The following is a 21187-nucleotide window of genomic DNA, read 5'->3' on the forward strand; positions in this document are numbered from 1 at the left end:
TCAGACCATTGAGCAGATTCAATGAAATAGGGCGTATGTTAGTCTGCTCAGGCTGCCATACAGAATACCATGGAAAGGACAACTTAAACAAAAGAATTGATTTACCCACAGTTCTGGAGACTGCAAGTTCAAGATCAAGGTGTCAGTAGGGCTGGTGCCTCGTGAGGGTTCTCCCCTGGAACTTCAGATGGCTGCCTCCTTACAATGGGCTCACATGACCTTTCCTCAGTGCATGAGCTTGCAGGGGAGAGTGTGAGAGTGCATGGGCTTCTGGCGTGTTTTCTCATAAGGACACTAATCCTACTGGATCAGAACCACACTCTTGTGACCTCATTTAATCTTCAGTACTCCCTGAGAAGCCCCAACTGCAAATAAAGCCAAACTGACAATTAGGGCTTCAACATGTGAATTCTAGGCAGACACATTCAGTTCATAACAGTGCACATAAGGCAGTTAGCAGGCTACCTGGTGTACGCAGGCAACAACATTAACTGTTTTGTAAGCCACTTTCTGCTTACAAGAAGAATCGCACTGGACCTCTCCAATTTCATCCCACAGATATTTATTTTATGCCTCATCCTGTTGCTGACTTAAGTGTGACTCATCGTCTGGACAAAAATATTGGAAGTTGAAGCAAAGAGGTGAGCGTAAGCCAAGCAAGATGTTAATAATGAGGGAAAACCAGGAGCCAGGACAAGGCAGCAGATCAGGGCAAAGAAGAGAATTTGAAAAGAGATGAGAGAGGGAGGAAAAGAAAGAGGAGGCAGAGAAGGAGGTAGGCGATGTGAGGGACTGACAGACAGGCAGAGAGGAGGACAGGCTACCCGTCCCCTCAGCAGGGCCCTAAGAGCACGCCTCCTTGTGTCTTTCTGTCATTCCTGGGTCTGGCTCAGCTGTGTAGACTCAGAATCTTGATGTTTGTGTTCCTGTAAAAATGGGCCACCTTTTGGAAATCAACTCCTAGTAAACAAGTCTATTAAAATAAAAATAATTAATTTTACAATCCACATATTTGTTTTTAATGATGTTCATTGCTTCCCAGAGTCATAAATGCCAGGCACTGCTCCCCTGGTACCTACTATTGATGTATTTGAGAAATAAAATTAGCAGAGAATTACTCTTGATAAGTAAAGCATCAACTCAAAAATGGTCTAGAGGTGTATTTCACAAAGAAAAGACCCATTAAAGTCCTCACTTGCTTCCAACATATCCAAAATGCTCATCCACGCATAAGAACTAAAGCTTGGAGGACTAATGTCGTTGAAAATCCACTTCCACCTCCTGGAGGTAGGGCCAGGAAGTCATCTGGAACAGTTAAACTCTTAGCTAGAGATTTTGAAGCAGATAGAAGGAATCAACATATGTGTGCTTACATACTACATATGAAACACTCTGCTAGGCGATATTATGAAATATTTTATATTACATACCCCTCACAATAACATTTTATCATCCTTTCATTTTCAGATAAGAAAATTAAGGTCAGAGATATTGCCAATGATCGAAGCAAGATCACATATCTCGTTAGACTTTGAAAGCGGGTCTATGAAATGTAATTGTTGGAGGTTTCTGAACACAAAGACTACAAATATTAAGAGTCCACTGCCATTATGAGAACTCAGTGGTTGGAGGTATAAATGGAATAAAACTCTCTATATGTTAACAAATACTAGAAATCGACAAATATTTAGTGTAGTCTTGAAGTTTCTTATATTTAAACTCTGACGTGGTAGAAAACCTTGGTGATTTGTCATAAGGCAAAGGGCAGTTTGGATTTAAAGCTTATTAATAATGTGGGTCAAGGTCAAAAGGGCCCAGCTGAATCAAAATAGATGCCTTTTAATTAAAAACAAATGCAACTCTGACTAAAGTGATTAGTGCAAGTTGCATTCGATAGAAGGAAAGACGCTCTGAGGTTGTGTGATGGCAAACATCTGGATTGGGGGAACGGATGAGGACTGAACGGAATTGCATGTGTTTGGACAGCTGGATTATATCACATTTAGGGCAGCGTCTTCTCACCACCCTTGCCCCAGCTTCCCACCAAACAACAATAAGTTGCTTTGCCAAGCCAGTCCCAGGCCCTGTTTCTAATCTCCACTGGGGCTCAGATAGTTGCGGCTGGAGGCCTTCACTTCATCAAGCAGTTGACCTGCAGCCTGGGGCTACCGGGGTTCTGCAGGAGGCTGAGAACAGTCCAATCACAATCTCAGCAGTCACGAGATTTGGGAAATGAATCTCTCTTTTGGTTTCCGAAAGGGCAAAGCCATGTCATCTTGCTGCTGTTCTACTTCTTTGCTCTGCGCTCAGAAAAGGAAACGAGGTCATCAGATCCAAAGGTTTCCCCGCTCCCAACAATTCCAGTTCCCTGTTTAAAGTGACATTTTGGAACGTCCTTGTTTTCCCATAGGCTTTGCTCGAGCAGTGACTGTTTGTTTAGCTTCCTGCAAATGAAGGAAGTAAGAAAGAGATCAAAAGTGCAGTCCCTGTTCCTCTACAGGAAATTTCATGGCAGCGGTGTTCATTGTGATGAGACAATGGGAACAGCTACACCATCTAACAATGCAGGGCTGGCTGAAGAGATCGTGGAGCATTCGAAGCTACACACTTCAGAGCTATCAAAACTGTGCTTGTACAGAAACACTTAATGGCATAGAACAATGTTCACAATAAAACGTATTAACTGTTAAAATGAAAAAAGTCATCCTCAGTTTTGTTTAAGAAACATAATTAGGAATAATAATGAAAGGATCTATCCCCAAACTGTTAACAGTTGCTATATCTAATGATGGGAATATGGGTGGTGTCCATATAATATATCATCCAAACTGAAACTTCTTAAAAATAAAATAAAAATGAGCCCTGTCTGGTGTGGCTCAGTGGTTGAGTGCCAGGCCGCAAATCAAAGGGTTGTTGGTTTAATTCCCAGTCTAGGGCACGTGCCTGGGTTGCAGGCCAGGCCCCCAATAGGGGGGCACACGAGAGGGAGCCACACATTAATGTTTCTCTCCCTCTTTTTCTCTCTCCCTTACCCTCTCTAAAAAAAAATAAATAAAAGTCTTTAAAAAATAAATTAAAATATATTAAAAATAAATAAAATAAAAATGAAAAGGGGTAATAAAAATAATTAAAGTTTATATAATATTGAAATAGTTATTTTTAACTGACCAAAACTCCTATTATATTAATAAATCTAAAAGCATGTCTAGTAAAAATTATCTTCAAAATATAAAAAAATTCTTAAAAACTAAAAATAATATCTGTTTCTATATATTAAGCAACATAAGGAACTTCTTAATATTGATTCTTTGATCATTAAAAAAGTAGCAGAAGCAATGAGTATTTACATACTTTGGTACATGTTAATGTACCTTAATCAGTCCCTTCATGGGTTTGACTAACACCACATCTCTGGTTCTTTTTTTAAAGAATGTATGCATTCCAATATGGCTTTGAATTTTTGAAAAATTGTCTGAAGTCTTTTTCAAAAATACATGTGTTTAGAGGTTGTGATATATTGCAAACGGTCCCAGTTTGCCACCCCTCCCTGTATCCACACCCTTTGCCAAGTAACCGACTCTAGACCCAGTCATGTGATTTCCTTATGTGATACAAATGTGATAATAAATGTGATATAAGCAACGTGTTGACCAGTCATTCTCAGGAGATCATACCCAGGCTACCTGTCAGAGAACAAGGACAGCAGAGCAGCTTGGAGGTTTCCCCAGTTGAGGCCAGCCCAGATCAGCGAATAGCCAGCCGACACTCCCACAATGCGGCAAGCTTGCAGGATCAGCAAGGCCCTGCCCCACTGTTCACTCCAGTCTGTGAACGTGGCAAAGTCACTGAAAGATGGGGTCAGGTGGTTGATACAGACATATATACGAGGTCTGTTCAGAAGGTATCCAGCCATGTAATATGAAAAATAGAGACAGTTATTGAAGAAGATACAAGAAACATTGTACATAGGACGATGATGCCTCAGTCTCCTTCAAAGTAGGCACCTTGGGACATTACACAGTTCTCCCAATCGCCATCAGCTGTCCCATTGTATTTTCCTGAATCTCATTGACAGTCTGAAATCTCTTTCCTTTCAAAGGTGATTTTAGTTTTGGGAAAAGCCAGAAGTCACAGAGCATCAAACCTGGGCTGTAAGAGAGCTGAGTCATCTGGGTGATTTGATGTTTCGCCAAAAACTCTGCAGGAGATGCGATGCCTAAGCAGGTGTGTTGTCATGATGTGATGAAGCTGCCGATCACCAGTTGCCCAATAGCTGCAGCCTTCTGAAACATCCAAATAGTTTCCAAGGAGGAATGTTCAAGCTTAACACAAAATTTGATGCACATTTATTGCTCTATTCACTCATTCATTTTGAATGCACTGGCCACCCAGTACACATGCTCACTGAACAACGTCTACCACCCCCACTGACTAGTATAGTGAAGTCATCATTGTTCACATATGCGCATTCCAGTCCACTCTCCCTGGCTGGCAGGTTACATCAATGTCACATAAACCTTTCTCATTATACTAACAATGGTTGGACTTTTTCTGGACATACCTGATATACCTTTGTTTTCACTTTTAAAAAAATTAGCAAGAATCAGAGCCAGTCATTTTCAGAACACACCAAGAGATGACTACATTCTGGATGACCAGTCGAAGCACTCAGATGTGAGGGAGGAAACTTTTGTATCAGCAATGGCTCCAGAATCTAAAGTCAAATTGTCAACACACCAAGAACTTCTGGTCAAGATGGAAATGTAGGTAAGTACCTCTACACACAGCTATAGCAAAAAATACAACTAGACTACAAAACAAATATCACCCAGAATCATCAGAAAATCAAGCCATGTTGAAGTCCGACAACCAAGGATTTAAAGAAGCCATATTCATCCAGATGAGTAGGAGGGGCAGAGATTTGGTGAGGCACCAAGAGGCACAGAGGAAGCGGAGAGATGGAGAGGTGCAGAGAAGTACAGAGACAGGAATAGGCAGTCCCACATCCACATGTGGCAGATAAAAAATGGGAGGGATACCTCAGGAACAAGGGATCCCAGCCCCAGTCCAGACCATCCAGCCCAGGGTTCCAGTGCCAGAAAGATAAGTTCCTCTAACTTCTGGGTGTAAAACACAATGGGGGTTGGGGTGGCAGAAGAAACGGCAGGATTCTCAAGGGACTCCTCTTAAAGGAACCACAATGAACTTAGGACTCAGGCAGACTCACCACCTCTGGGGTTCAGCACCAGGGCATCAGCTGGAAGGGCACCAGTGGCATATGGGGAGAAAGTGAAGTGTGAGTGCTGGGAGACAGCTTCCTTCCAGGCAAAACTCCAGAGGACAGGCAGTGGCATTGTCTTCTCTGTGAGCCCTCCCCTACACCAAGCCACAGAGTGGTGACACGGGTTGCCTCACCCTGGTGATTACCTAAGGCTCCTCTCCAAACAACTTAACAGGTGTGCTTTTCTGTAATAGGCTGCACTACTAAGACAGGGATTCAAAATAGCTCTAGCTAATACACAGAAGCAAACACACGGGGACTGCCAAAATGAGGAAACAAAGAAATACAGCCCAAATGAAAAAAACGCAACAAAACTCCAGAAAAAAGAACTAAATGAATTGGAGATAAGCAATCTATCAGATGCACAGTTCAAAACACTGGTTATCAGGTTGCTGCAGGAACTGACTGGGTACTCCAGTGGCATAAAAAAGACCCAGGCATAAATGAAGGCTGCATTAAGTGAAATAAAGAAAAATCTACAGGGAACCAACAGTAGAATGAATGAAGCTGAGAATCAAATCAATGATTTGGAACACAAGGAAGGAAAAAATATTCAATCAGACCAGCAAGAAGAAAAAAGAATTCCAAAAATAAAACAAAACAAGGATAGGCTTAGAAACCTCTGGGACATCTTTAAACATACCAACATCCAAATCATAAGGGTGCCAGAAGGAGAAGAGGAAGAGCAAGAAATTGAAAGCTTATTTGAAAAAGTCGTGAAAGAAAACTTCCCTAATTTGGTGAAGGAAATAGACATACAAGTCCAGGAAGAATAGAGAGTCTCATCAAGATGGACACAAAGAGGACCACACCAAGACACATCATAAAATCCCAAAGGTTAAAGATAAAGAGAAAATCTTAAAAGCAGCAAGAAAAAAAAAGTCAGTTACCTACAGGGAGGTTCCAATAATACTGTCACCTGATTTCTCAAAAGAAACTTCGCAGGCTAGAAGGGACTGGCAAGAAATATTCAAAGTGATGGAAAGCAAGGACCTACAACCAAGATTACTCTATCCAGCAAAGCTATCATTCAGAATGGAAAGGCAGATAAAGTGCTTCCCACACAAGGTAAAAACTAACAGTTCATCATTACCAAACCATTACTATATGAACTGCTAAAGGAAATTATATAAGAAAAAGAAGATCAAAATGATGAGTATTAAAATGGCAATAAATTCACTATTACAATAATTGAATCCAAATAACAGCTTAAGCAAACACCAGAATAGGAACAGAATCATTGATGTGGAGATCATTTGGAGGGTTATCCGTTGGGAGGGGTAGGAGAGAAGGGGGAAGGGTACAGGGATTAAGAAGTACAAATCGGTAGGTACAAAATAGACAGGAGGGCATTAAGAACGGCATAGGCAATAGAGTAGCCAAATAACATATATGCATGACCCATGGTCATGAACTAAGGGGGGATTGCTGGAGGGAATGGGGGTACCAGTTGGAGGCGGCAAAGGGGAAAAATTGGGACAACCGTAATAGTGTAATCAATAAAATATATTTAAAAGAAAAAAATAATAAATTTGAATATTCTTTCTGGCAGGTAAAAAAAAATGTTAGCAAGAAAGAAACCATAAATAATCATGTAAGGACTTCAAGGCCCAGAAGGCAAGGAGCTGAGAGAGAGAAGCTTGGAAAGCGCCTGTGGGCGAACAAACTGGGGCAGGCAGACTCACAAAGGGCCGCTGGGGAGGGATGGCGTGACTGAGGTGTCATCATCCGAGGAACATAAACACCCATGTTTCTTTTCTATCTGGGAAAAAGAAGCAGAATCTCAACATATGCCTTCCACTCTATGCAGCTGATTTCTTATTCTTTCAAAAGTCCGATCATGTCTTCCACAGGAAGAAAACTCTTTTTCCTCTGGAGTGTGGATGGAAGGGGTGAGGCAGGCCTCTGTGTCCTCCTGACACTCCACAGATGTTCCCATAAGTATTCTCACTTTCCCCTCCCAACAGCCCTGAGACACAGGCAACGCTAGCCACATTCTCACAGAGATCTGAGGCCCGTAGAGGCAAAATAAGTGACATGGAGGATGAGAGGTGAATCTGAAATGCATCCCAAATAGATACTTCGCCACCATGCCTGCCGCTCCCAGGTAAAGTAAACAATATCTGGCGATTTCTTTTTCCTTTTCAATGGTGCTCACAGGACTTCTATTTTTTGCTCAGCATTATCATTAGGTGACGAAGAGCAGCCTTCCACATGTTGATGGTTATTCTGAAAGGCAATTATTAAGCCGCCTTAGACTTTGGTCATCAAAAGACATCTCACGTAAGTGGGTGGAAAGCAGATGGTCAGCACTTGTTCCAAATAATATCCAGAAATCCCACAGAGTCATTTGATTCTTATGACTAAGGTTTTCACATTCAGTGTATACACTTTTCTTTCAAGGGGGCTGTTATTCAGGAACTGAGAAATGTCTTCAGGTTTGATGAATAGATATTAGCATCTTCAAGGAACATTTACCAAGTGCCCACACAAGCACGTGGAGACTGAAGTATCTGTTGTGTGTGCAAATTAGTTAGTGCTTAAATGTTAATAACAAGTATCTTAGGAGCATTTGAAAATAGGTTGCCAAATAAGCACCTGATGGCAAGTAGAAGAGATGCCCTGTGACTGTAATCGGCACGGAAGTCCTGACTGCCTCCTGCGTTCTAGGACCATCTTTACTCTTCCACGGGCACTAGTTAAAACACCCAACAAGCAAATGTAACGTCACAGAGTGTGGCACCTTCTGTTCATCCAGACGCCCCTGCAAGAAGACTGTTCTTCTGGCCTCTGAAGGCACCATGCACCCTGAGGGTGAGGCGGCAACATCACCGTCGGTCAGAGGGTCAGTGTTTAGGGACCGTCCATGTGCTCACACCCATCCTCACAGAGGACCCAGGCTTCCCAGTCCCGCGGAGCGAGGAGATGATCATGGGAGACCGATTATTCGGGGCAGTATGTGGATGGCGATCAAGATGACAGATTTCAATTTCCATTTTTGCTGACTACTGGGTCTTATGAGTTGTGTTACATTTTACCTGTCTAAAATGAGGAAATGGGTTAGAGTGCCTCCAGTTCCAAAACAAACAAACAATGGTAAACACCCAACTCCAGAGTTTGAATGTTGATGTGCAAAATCTGTAAAGTACCATGTTTCTCAGTGTGAACTACCAGCGTGAACTACCAGTGTGAACTACTCAATGTGAACTACCAGTGTGAACTGCCAGCGTGAACTACTCTGTGTAAAGCTGAAATGGCAAAGGGGTGTTGTGACTGATCAGAAGTACACTAATCTAGAGGAATGTCATTCTCTGCACACGGTCGTTGACTGTTTGACTAGAGAGGTAGAATCGGGAAGACCAAGCTGCAGGTTCCCCCCAGGAACCTGGTGCTTCCCACTGCACCTCAGTCTCACCTTGGCTTTCTTTCATGAGCTGATTTGTGCAGTGAATTTATAAATGAACCTTGGAAACACAGGTTCTTTTGTAAATCGCTGCTGCCCGCTATCCAAGCAGAATTTGGAGATGTGAAAATATGTTTTCTTGGCTGAGCATATGCCAATCAGCCTGCAGTGCCTACCTCCACTGTTAAATTGGGCACGAAGATTTAGGTCTACCTAGGTGTCAAATACATGAAGAAGGAACAGTATGTGTTAGAATTAGATTTGACTAAAAGAGACACAGAAACATTGGCAGAAACAACTTCAAAGCTGATTTCTCGTTCAGGCAAATGCAGACCATTCATGCGCAGAAGAGTTAACACAAGGCCTGCCGGCAAGGTCAGCCCTGCACTGGCATCTGTGATCTTGGCTCTTGCGGTGTCCTGAGTCAATGACAAGCTGACATCAGGGAACAGCTAGCAAGCAGTCTCTGCCACAGAAGGTAGGAGAACAGTGGGGCGTTGCTTTCTGAAACTGAGATCAAGGATCGTATCCCACTGAGCACAGTACCTGGACTATTTGCTTGCTTTCCCTGTGAGAATTTTGGCAGAGCGTGCCTAGCATGACCAGCTCCCAGCTGGGCACTGAGCTCTAATGGGCTTCCCTGTGTATACATGTTACAGAACAAACAAGGGGGCCCCGGGACGATATACTATTACTGAAAGAAGCCCCCAGGTCCGTTGTGTCCGCTGCCCAGGGAAAGACGTCTCTCAGTGCCAGAGATTCATGAAAAGGAAAGGAAATGTTTATTTAATGCTATACAAACTTAAAGTAGTGACCTAATGTCTTCACCAAAAATCCTAAAGTCCCTTGAAACACCCACAAACAGACACAGTCCTTCCTTCCTTCCCTCTTTGCCCAGTCCAGAGTACTGTATCTCCTAAAGCTGCGGGGGTCCCCACTCTGGCAAAGGCACGTGGTCCTCTCTCCCTGGGCCACGGGAGTCCCCACTCTGCCAGAGCCGCGTGGTTCTCCCTCTCAGGGCTGCGGGAGTCTCCACTCTGTCAAGGCCACGTAGTTCTCTCCCTCAGGGCCATGGGAGCCTTCACTCTGCTACAGCTGTGTGGTTCTCTCCCCTCAATAGCTGTGATCTTCTCTGCACTTCCACAGCCGAGTGGTTCTCCCCCTCAATGGCTGCCGCCTCTGGGTTTAAATCCCCGCACCAGTCTTCCTCTGCAGCCCCATTTCTGACTCCTCCCACACTCGGCTTCACAGGCCAGAACTCATATCCTTCTAGCTTTACTGGACTGCCATCATGAGTCTGGGCAGGTGTGGCCCCATGTCCTGGAGCCAATCATCTCCAAGCTCCCATGCAGGTGCTGTAACTCGGGGGACCTGCCCCCAGTCACATCTTGGTGGGGAAGTTACTTCCATTCCCCTGGCTCAGAGCATGGCCACAGCTATTTAACATATCTAAGTGACTAGCCAAAGGCTATAGATATGTTAAATGACCACACCAGAGGTTAGCTGCAAGGCTGTTGCTATTCGAAACAGCTCTCAAAGGCCCTGCTCCATTTGTCCCTTCCCCCAACCCACACCTGGGGGCTGGGAGGGAGGACATCCAAAAATCTCCTGGACACCTTAAGTTCTGGACCCCATTTTAAATGCCCATTTGGGGTCCCCCCTCTTGGCTGCACCCTGTAACAGACACATCACCCATGTTGCTGTGTTTTTGTTGCTGAGGGAAGAAGGGGTTCTGTGTGACCCCCCAGGAGACAGAGGGTGCAGGGAAACCTGCACATGGATTCCTCCGGGCTCCACCAGTGCCTTTCCCTTATGGTCCAGCTGTGCATCTCTCACTACCTGGCTGAAATAAATCTTAGCGATGAGACCAGCTGTCTGCCGAGTCCTGCGAGTCCTTCTAACAAGTCTCCAAATGTGGGGGTGTTCTCGGGGAACACAATACAGTTTAGGACCAGTGGGATGGCGCCACACTGCCAGGGACCCAGGCTGCTGCGTCCTTCGGGTTTCATCTTCAACTGCACCTGGACCTTGTGGTCCAGAAGGGCTCTTCCTTATGTTTACATTTCAACCAGCAGGAAGCGGGGAAGGAAGAAGAAAAGAACAGCCCCCACCCCCACCAGATTACCCCCAACTGTAATTAATTACAGTTCCTGTTATATAAATCTCTTACATCCTACCCACCAGAATTTAGTCAGGTAGCCACACCCGGCTGCAAAGGCAGCTGGAAAATGTCCTTACTCCTCTGGGCAGCCCTATGCCAGCCAGCGCCCTAACATTCCCTCTGAGGAGGAGAGAGCCGCCGGCGGTGTTGGGGAAACAACGCCCAGTCTCCGCCACAGAAGGGAGAAAACAGTGGGGTTTTCTGTGTGTGCGTTTTGTTTTTCTGAGATCAAGTTAAGAAACTGTATACCAGTAAGAAAATTAGACAGCTCAAAGAATTACCCCAGTTTTAGGCTGGATCTTCTAAACAGTGAAAAAGAGTCAGGCTTCTTGCCTATAAAAAGACTAATTCTGGGACCAGTGACCAGCTGCTAAATCATTTACAAGCTACTAAATGATTTACGTATGGAGGGAACTGAGAAGTCCTGGACCTTGAGTCCCTACCACGTTCCTCCCTTTCGATTTCTCACCTCGTCTTCTAAATATTTCTAAAAATAAACTATTCTGACTGGGAACCTTTAAACCCAATGGAAAAATCAAGCCTGTGATATTTGATTCTCTATACATCTCATAAAACACCTATTACGTAGGATTTCACCAAGCCAACATATTATAACTCTTGTCCTCAAGGGAGTTCCAACTTAGTGCATGATAATATCCAATTATGCAAATACACTACTACCAACCAGCCACAGATGCATGGGTAATGAACCTGGATATTTACGGATGGGCTCCATGGAGTTCCATGGACAGCCCTGAAATGTGCAAAATTATGTGTGAAAATGTGCATTTTTCTGTCAATTTCATCAGCTGATCAAAGGAGTGCGTAATTCCCAATGATGACAAAATTTCCATTCGTGGTTTGGTTTCTCATTATCTAGACAACCCATTCATGCTACCTTCCTGGTGGTTGCAAACAACAGTCAGAGCAATGCAACAGGTCCCAGGGGCTTAGAACTTGGAAGATGGGTTGCAATTAGAGAGTAGATCCACCAAGCAACAGCTCTCCTTAGAACGAGTCGCTCTTCAATGACATGTCTGACTCTCACTTAGGGTGGTTTTTGTCTCCTGATCAGCAGTGAGTGTCAATCCGGGGACCTCCATTGCCCATGTAAATCCTGAGCTGGGAGGCCACGGGCTCTAATGACGTACTGTGGGGTGGAAGGGAGGCAGTTATAGCACCAGAAGGAAGAAAAAGAGAATGAATTCTGGGGAACGAGGATCAGCCTCCGCCACAGTGTAATAAACACAGAAGGGCTTTGAGTGAAACAGAGACCTTTCAAGCCTGTGCTCTCACTTCACATCTGTGTGATTTTGATCAAATTAATTTACTTCTATGAACCTTAGTTTTCTTCACTATAAGATTGAAACAATAATACCACCTACCTCATGGACATCTGAAGATTAAGGAATGATATGTTTGCAGTGCCTGGTACAAAGAAACAATGTGTGTATTGTATATCTAGATCTAGATACATTTGACTGAGTTATGCAAGGAAGAAGATACAGAAGAGGTAAACGATCAAGGTTGCACTGACCTTGAAAACTGAAATGAGAAAGGACATGACACTCCCTTGTAAACCTGCTCACTCCTTAAGTAGAGGGCACACTTGTTTCTGGGAAGGAAAAGAGACAAAACGCTTCCCTGGCCTTAATGAGCCACCAGATTTACTGTGTAAGATGTTGTCAGACAATGATAGGAGATGACAGCACCTAAATTACACTTAGAACTTTGGGTGAATCTTCACCAGGAAGATTGCAAGTTTGAACTCAATATTTCTTCCTTCCCTGTGATATACTCATCTTCACTGATTTTCAGGGTGCTGGTTTTTTTTTAAGACTCAGTTTACATGCTAACCCTCCTCAAACCTTTCCCCCCCACTCTCTGTCAGGCAGAATAAATTGCTCCCTTCACTCTAGTTCCAAAACTAGGATTTCCTCCCCCTTCGAGTCCTCCTGCCCATGTGACTGCTGGTGGTTGCACGTCTGCAGCCTCCGGAGGACCGCGAGCAACTTGAGGGCAAAGACCCGCACTTTACGTCTTATTTATCATTGCCTCCCTCCCTCTCTGGCCCCTGGTACAAAACTACAGATACAACACGTGCACAATAATCAATGGTGGCTAAATGAAGAAATAAAGGAAATTCTACTTGGCCCCCTCAGCTCAAACATTCCACTGACTGCATATTCTGAATCAAAAATTAAGACTTGTTATATGGGGAACATTTTGGGGATAAACAACAGGTTGTTTTAAATTTTAACTATTCTGAGGAAGATCTGAAACATTTGGTTATGTCCAAAAGTCATGCATCTCTCGGCGAGTTATTAAAGCTCTCAGTTCTGTTTGTCGTTAGTAAGTCACTCAGTCTTCATAACTTCTCGTTCCTCTCTGCCCAATGCTGGTAGTAATACTTGACGTGCCTCCCACACGAGGCTGCTGTGAGGGGAGCAAATGGAATCATGATGTGGGTGAAATCTCTTTGGGAAATCCTAAATCACTGTAAAATCTGAGGCCATAGTTACAGAGGCAGCTTCCCATCTTATGGAACATAAAGGTTAAGCCCCCAGTTTTGACCTTCTGGCCCCCAGAGCCCCATAATCCTTCGTGGCACAGGTTGCTGTTTCTTCTTGTGTGGGAGCGGTGACCTCTCCTCTTTTAGAGCTACAAAGTTTCAAGGCTTGGGGGCCACTTGATAAAGTGTCCTGAATTAATCCAGTGAAGCAAAACGCTCCGTGATCTGATTCAACCTCTCATTTTACCCCTGAGAGATCAGGCCTGCTATTTCCTTTTTCTACCAGCGATGGGCTTTCTTCTCTTGCCTTCTGCCCCAGAATGTACAATAATCTACCATCTTGAAAGGAAATTCTGCAAAAATAAAGTTCCACTGAAATGATGGATGAAGGCCACCCTCGCTGCTAAGATGTTAGGCTCTTGCAAAAGCAGAGCAGACTGTAAATTTGAACCTTAACAGGAGCAGCATCAATCTAAGATTATGGTCTTGTTTCCTAAGGCTACAATCTCCTAAAATTACAAAGAGAGTTTGATTAAGGACTCAGTTATATGGTTTTAGAATTAGGTTGAAGAGCAGGAAGGAGAGTGCAAAATCCTCCAGGAAACAGGAAAAGGCCTGGAAGATCAAAAGGCTCTTGTCCCCAAAGTAAGCTTTCATTATTCATACAATCCTTTTTAAAAACCAAGACAGGTCCAGAGGAAGCACAGCAGATAAGTGATACCCGGAGCACCGAGAGGCCTCCTCTTGTGTCTGAGCAGCACAGAATATAAAAGAGCAATTCAGCAGAAGGGTGTGGGATTGCTGGTGGTGAGGAGGCCACCGAGCGGTGGATACATTGAATGTGATGCATTTCTAAATATTTTCATTCTTATAGTGGAAGGTTTCTCAGTTTCAGCACTATTGACATTTTGGACCAGATAATTCTTTGTTTGAGGGGCTGCCCTGCACATTGTAGGATGTTCAGCAGTCTCCCCAGCTTCCATATCTGTCAGCAGCACCCCCCAGTTCTTACAAGCAAAAAATGTCCCCAGACATAGCCAAATGACCCTTAGGGGGGAAAATTGCCATCCTCTTCCCCCAGTCCCAGATGAAAACCATTATTCTAAAGCCTATAAGTATTGGGAGGTGTAGGAGTCAGTTCCTAGCTCCCCATTCTCATGCTTAGTTTAGAAAGAAGTTCAAAGTGTGATTCAAGAATGTGATGCTGCCCTCTGGTTTTACTCAGACAGAAATAGAATAGCACAGCTGGTGTGGAGGCATGCACTTGGGAGGAGGGCAGGACTGCTCCAAAAGGAAACGAAGGTATAGCAGGTGAGGGATGCAATTCTGGGGCACGGAGGTGCAGCTGGGAATACTGCGAGGAAGATCTGAGCAGGAAAGATTGCTTAGGTCAATCCGCTCAGGTAGGAAAACTCCGGTCAGTACCATGGGCCAAGAAAAGCAAGATTCAAGAGGCTGGAAGATGAGGGAACCAACACTAGCAGCAGTAACGAGTAACAGCCAATGAAACCAAATTCTGGCCCAGAAACTGGCCCTAGGACTGGGTCTCCTGCTTCTAAGTCTGATGCACTTTTTACTGACTGAGCTTCATAATCGCACCTTCGCTATGTACAAAAGGTTCTCCGTGGTGGTGTGGCCTTTGGATGCTTTGGGCTGAATTTGTACAGAACCCAATTTAAACTGGCTTAAACAACAAGGACATTTATTATTTCTGATTACAAAAGACCAGAGGTGAAACGTCTTTGGGTTCGGGTAATTTAGTGGCTAAACAGTGTCGTGGGCACTCAGCTTCTTCTCTCCTTTCTACTCTTCCATTCTCAGTGGGGTTAGCTCATCCTTAGCCAAGTCCCTTCATGGTTCCAGAATGGCTGCCACCGCTCCCAATATCACAACACAGAAGCAGCAGTAGAAGAAGTCATTTCCTGTTTATCTCTGGAAAAATGAGAGAAATCACTTTGGTTGGCCTCCCCAGGCCTAGAGATGGAGCTCCACTACCTTGAGCCTGTGGGTCTGCAGATCCTCAAACAAAACTGTGATCCATCTGCAAGGGAGAAATGGAGAACTAGTACCAAGTAGATGTTCAAGTGCATCTACTCCACATGGATGGTGTAATGTAATTTAAACGTCACTACAGTTCTGTGCGAGAGGTACTACTATTAAGTTCATTTTACAGGTAAGGAATTTTAGCACAGTGAAACACCTTGCCCCAGGTCATTCAGCAAGTGGTGGGGTAGGGTTTCCAATAGGTGGTCTGGCTTCAGACCTCGTGTTTCTTGAGTCGCTCCATGCTGCACTAATGCACCCCCATGCATGCCGCCCACCACATTATTCGTACTGAACTGGGCTGCTGCTAGCACCCTGCCCCGTTAGTTTCTGATAGTAGGCCACACTTCCAAGGCCCTATCTGAAGAATCAGTAAGTTTTCGTGAGGTGTGTGTGTGTAAGAGAGCACAAAAGCTAATAAGAGAGTTTTTTCTTCTTTCCCTGTTTTTTCCTCCCCTCTTTCCCTGCACTTCTCCTGACTTATTCTTTCACTCTCTGTATACACCCAAGCCAACCAACATACACTTGTTGAGGATACTGCCCCCCATTGCCATCACTCTTTTAAGAAGTAAGATTCATCTGAAAACACGTGGGAGCTCCTTTGATGGGGCAAGAGGATCCTACCCTGTGAAGTGTCCCACTCTGGCCATCATCTGGCTACCTCCCTGCCTCTAGGTGAGGGATCCGTGGGCCAAGAAAATGTCCACCCAGGAGCCTGTGTCCCCAAGAACACACTACACCCAGTATGTCTACACTTCTAGACCTGAGGGACAACTGTGGAGCTGCTGTGTGTGGGTGTGTGGCTGGAGCTTGCGCAGGAAGGTGAAGGTGTGGGGGCCGAGCCTGGGGGCGGGAGGGAAGAGGAGCAGCCTGCAGCCTGTGTCAGGAAATTGATCCTCCCATGCTGCCGTGTTCAAGCTCAGATCTCTGAGGAGGCCAGGAGTTCTGAATCCAAACCTGGCCTTCCAGGTCTTTATGAAAATATCATTGTCGAGGAAAAGACTATAGCATTTTATTGAACATTTTGTTAAATGTTAAATGCTACTAACTCCTAAATGTTTAGGTGTAAGGTATACAGAACTTCCATTTGCACTTTGACCTGGGCCCTGCCAATATTTGGGGCCTATCTAGCAGAGGAGGGAAACCCTGGATGCCCTTCCTTTCTCCCCACCATTGATTCAGATGTTGCTCCTCAAGCCCCTGCCTACTTAGACAGTGATTGGCAATGGCCCCAGCCTCCCTTTATTGATTATTACTTCAGAGAGAGAGTCCCCTCTCTCAGGCCCCCCAGAGCAAGGTCAATGCACAAGCCCCCACCTCCTCTTACCTAGGGCTTCATCAATAGCTACAATCCTCATCTCGGCAGTGGGACTGGATGGGAAAGATGGGAGGGGGTGGGAGGTTACTTCAATGAACAGCAGGAGGCAGGAACCACTGTTTTGAATCCTCAGCTTCTAGGGGAGTTCCTGGTGTCCGTCAGGGTCAAATAGAGCCATTTTGTCTTACCTGATCACAAGCCCGAAAAAGGCAAGACTTTATTTTTAAAAATCAAACACCAACCAGAAAGGAAAAATTTCACCACCTTCAACAGTGAACAGAGATGGTCACGGCTCACTACTGAAGGGAAGTCTAGAACTAAAAATTCAATTTCTGTAAAATTCATTCAATGTTCAATCCACTGAGAAAATTCTATACATGCAGTTCAGTCAGATTAGCAAAATGGATATCAAGATGATTTGCCTCTCAACATTCTCAAGGCTCATTAAATATTTTCTCCTAAGTGCAGACTGGTCCTGATGTGTTTAGAATATAGAGAGGCCAAATCAACAAATCCCTTATCACGTGGTTCTCCCCCATTACATTTTGGTAGTGCAAAGGCTAAGAACTCTGCTTTCTCTGGCACTGGATCTCTAGAAAATCTTAGAACTAGCCTGTAGCAGCCTCTCACTTGGGAGTTAAGTGGCTGGTTAGTAGAGTATCCAAAAATCTGAAACAACTGCCAGGTCAGCTAGTAATCTTCTGCCTTTGCACGTAGGAATTTCTATAATTTCTATTTCTTTGCCTTCATCAGGATTTGTCTGATTTTAACAGAGGGAGAGAGAGGGAGGGAGGGAGAGAGAGAGAGAGAGAGAGAGAACGTGCAACACAGAGGGAGAGAGAGACAGAGGGAGAGCTCTGAGCCGTATCACAGCTGGGCTGTACAGAAAACACCTGTCTTGGGAATGAATGACTTGAAAGCCTACCTTCTGCTGGTGAAAGTTCAAGGGTTTAGAGATTTGACTTTTACCCTCATCATAAGCTATGTCACCAATTCATGTTTATTTTTTTGAGTTTTAGCTAGAAAACACTGAAATTCATTCAAGTGTCCACATTGTAACATTATCACTTTTCTTAAGGATACAAGAATTTTATTTTCCTCTCTAGATAATGATATTTTTAACTCTTCTGCCGTGAAAGGGTTATCCCATCTCTAGTTAATGCTTTATATATATGCTGAAGTGCTTGAGGGGAAGTATACTGATGTCTGCAACCTTCTTTGAAACGCATCAGAAAATAAGATGGGTTAATGGTGAATAGGAGGTTGGCTAGATGGATAGAACTGTGGTAAGTCTAATACAGTTAAATGTTAATTATAGAATCTAAGCAGTGGGTATGCTGTAAAAAAGGGTGAAGAGTTGCTATAAAAAGCAACTCTGTATTTTCTGTATTTTTTAAACTTGCATAATAAAATGTTAAGTAAAATAAAACAGACTTTCACAAACTCCCTGGTCAGGAGTCTAACCATTCCCTCTGGAGAAACATCTGAACTATTATCAACTTCAGGTTCAATTGCACAAATAACACAACCCAAAAGATGTGCATATTTGTGTCTGGTTTAATGGAATAAAGAGATGGCATTTCGATTAGTTTTTTAAATAAAGGAAATTTAGAACGCTTATGTTTTATAAAGCTAAAGTGTATGGTGATTTCATAACCTTGAACAATATCCTCAAAGTTATAGTATCATGTGATATCTTAAAAACTAGAATTACTGTGGCGGTGAGGGTTCGTATTCTATGTAGTCTTGTATTAAATAAACAGTGTAGTTTCCAAGAAGATAGTTTCAATAACACTAGTCTATAGCATGATAGCCTACATGACTTCATTAATTTCTTTTTTAATATGTGAAATGCTTTTAATATCTTAAAAGATCACCTATCAATTATGATTTATAGTCCTTTTAATTTTCTTTATTCAAATTGAAACATTACATGTCCATGAAATAAAAGATGAAAATTTTCTATTCAATCACTTTGATTTTTTATATCATTAAAACCATTTTACCACCTCTCTCAACATTAACTATTCATAAAAATCTCAGTTCAACTGAGATATATAAAAGAAAATTTCTCCACACACTTTCCAAGTAAACCCAGGCACAAAAAACTGGATAACATACCCCTCAAAATAAATTCTATTTTGTTAAACATATAATTACTCAATAATTTCCCTCCTTAAGATGACATTACGCTAATTCAACTGTCTAAATTTTGTTTAAAATAAACAGGCTCTTAAAAATATAAAAGAATGTGTTTTCTTTGGCTCAAGATTCTCAAATACAATGGATGCATTTCTAAATTAACAGAAGCCATTTTTCTCCTTCATGTTTTAAAAGGTTTCTTTGTTCATTGAAAGTAAATTCAGATTTGACAATTTTGTCTGCCGAAGAGAAAATTATACCCGTTTAAATATGTAATTCAATTAATTTAACCAAAAATAAAGCTAGTCCACTAAAACAATATACCACTGCTCACGGCCGCTGTACCTTTCATTAAGTGAGCAGAGAAGTTTGAAAACTGCTTCAGATGAGGATGGAATCAAATTCAAAACATATGCACATATATGGTTGCATGTGTATCCCTGGGTTGCCACGTGCATCCTGAGAAAAGGAGACGTATGGTGCTGATTCAACCTTTGATTACATAAAAATTTAATGAAAATGAGAACTTCCAGTCAAGAAGGAGACATAGGAAGATACATTGTGCCTCCTCTCACAACCAAAAGATGGACAACAACAAATTTAAACACAAAAAACAACCAGAACTGACAGAAAATCGAACTGTATGGCAGTCCAAAAACCAAGGAGTTAAAGAAGAAATATTCATCCAGACTGGTAGGAAAGGTGGAGACAGGCAGCCGGGCAGAGAGGACTAGTGGCAAAGTAGCAGTGGAGGTCCCAGCAAGGCAGCGGCTGGTGGACAGGTCCCACATTCACATGTGAATAAACTGGGAGGAACAACTGGGGAGTGAGACAGACCTCATAACCCGGGGTTCATGCACAGGGAAATAAAGCCTCAAAACCTCAGACTGAAAACACCTGTGAGGGTTGAGACAGCAGGAGAAACTCCCAGCCTCATAGGAGAATTTGTTGGAGAGATCCACAGGGTCCTAGAATGTGCACAAACCCACCCATATGGGAATCGGCACCAGAAGGCCCACTTTGCTTGTGGGAAGCAGGGGAAGTTACTGAAAGCCAACAGAGAGCAGAGCAAGCGTCATTGTTCACTCTTGGACCCCTCCCCCATTTATAGCATCACGACACAGTGACAAGGGTTGCCCCGCCCTGGTTAACACCTAAGCCTCTGCCCCTTACTACATAACAGGAGCCCCAAGACAAAAATAAATAAATAAATAATGGCCCAAATGAAAGAAAAGATGAAAGCTCCAGAAAAATACCTAAGTGAAGAAGAGATAGCCAACCTATCAGATGCACAGTTCAAAACATTGATAATCAGGATGCTCACAGAATTGGTGGAATATGGTCACAAATTAGTTGAAAAAATGAAGGCTATGAAAAGTGAAATAAAGGAAAATGTACAGGTAACCAACAGTGAGAGGAAGGAAACCAGGACTCAAACCAATGGCTTGGACCAGAAGGAAGAAATAAATATTCAGCTGGAACAGAATGAAGAAACAAGAATTCAGAAAACTGAGGAGAGGCTTAGGAACCTCCAGGACAACTATAAACATTCCAACATCTGAATCACAGGGGTGCCAGAAAGAGAAGAAGAGCAAGAAATTGAAAACTTATTTGAAAAAAATAATGAAGGAGAACTTCCCCAATCTGGCAAAGTAAATAGACTTCCAGGAAGTCCAGGAAGCTCAGAGAGTCCTAAAACAGTTGGACCCAAGGAAGTACACACCAAGGCACATCATAATTACATTACCCAAGATTAAAGATAAGAAGGAAACCTTAAAAGCAGCAAGAAAAAAAGAGACAGTTGCCTACAAAGGAGTTCCCATAAGACCATCAGCTGCTTTTTCAAAAGAAACCTTACAGGCAAGAAGGGGCTGGAAAAAAGTATTCAAAGTCATGAAAGGCAAGGACCTACATCCAAGGTGACTCTATCCAGCAAAGCTATCCTTTAGAATGGAAGGGGAAATGAGGTGCTTCCCAGATAAAGTCAAGTTAAAGGAGTTCATCATGCCCTGGTTGGCGTAGCTCAGTGGATTGAGCCTGGGCTGCGAACCAGGCATCACAGGTTCAATTCCCAGTCAGGGCACATGCCTTGGTTGCAGGCCATGACCCCCAGCAACCGCACATTGATGTTTCTCTCTCTCTCTCTCTCTCTCTCTCTCTCTCTCTCTCTGTCTGTCTGTCTCTCTCTCCCTCCCTCTCTAAAAATAAATAAAATCTTTAGAAAAAAATGTCAACTTTAAAAAAAAAGGAGTTCATCATCACCAAGCCCTTATTATATGAAATGTGAAAGGGACTTATGTAAGAAAAAGAAGATCTATAATATGAAC

This window comes from Phyllostomus discolor, chromosome 1 (genome assembly GCF_004126475.2).
Source record: "Phyllostomus discolor isolate MPI-MPIP mPhyDis1 chromosome 1, mPhyDis1.pri.v3, whole genome shotgun sequence".
Lineage (NCBI taxonomy): Eukaryota > Metazoa > Chordata > Mammalia > Chiroptera > Phyllostomidae > Phyllostomus > Phyllostomus discolor.